Here is a 759-nt window from a genome sequence, read left to right on the forward strand (position 1 = left end):
GTGAGAAGTTGTGGACCAATTGTTTGTTAAAATGCCCATCCGACTGATGAACAAGGAGTCCGAATTTTGACGCCACTCGAAGATGGTGTCGTCGGCTGCCTTGATAGAAACCTTGTTGCATTGCCTAGAACACCCTGTAGTAGTATCAAACATGAGACCTAGATAGGACATTCATTTCCTTTCTTTCTTTAATTGATTACTTTTGTTTTACTTTTGTCAAACCTCTTCACCACGATTTCTTTTGCTTTGAGTGAATCTTGTAACTCCTGTGTCTTAACATCAAAAATAATACACGCTTGATTCGGTTCAAATTTTCCATCCTCGAGAACACGACACTCGGGGAACTTCTTCTCCCTTTTATCACTATTCACACCTCCCGCTAAAACCAAAACATCAAAACTACATCCTGTCTCAAGGAGATCAAAAGACTCCAACTACAAGTCAATGAATGGTAAATCTTCTCCGTTCATATATCTTGTGTGGTTGATGTTTATCTGGATTTTCCTCTATTTACGACCTGGATAGTAGGTAAAGTTAGGGGATGTATAGGTTGCGAGATATCGGACCTATATGAGTCGTAATCGGCCACATCCACACGCTTGGTCCGGGATGCCGAGTCCCGTGAGAAGTTGTGGACCAATTGTTTGTTAAAATGCCCCATACGACTGAGGAACAAGGAGTCTGAAGTTTGACGCCACTCGAAGAGGGTGTCGTCGGCTCCCTTGATAGAAACCTAGTTGCATTGCCTAGAACACCCTG

This window comes from Ipomoea triloba, chromosome 16 (genome assembly GCF_003576645.1).
Source record: "Ipomoea triloba cultivar NCNSP0323 chromosome 16, ASM357664v1".
NCBI lineage: Eukaryota > Viridiplantae > Streptophyta > Magnoliopsida > Solanales > Convolvulaceae > Ipomoea > Ipomoea triloba.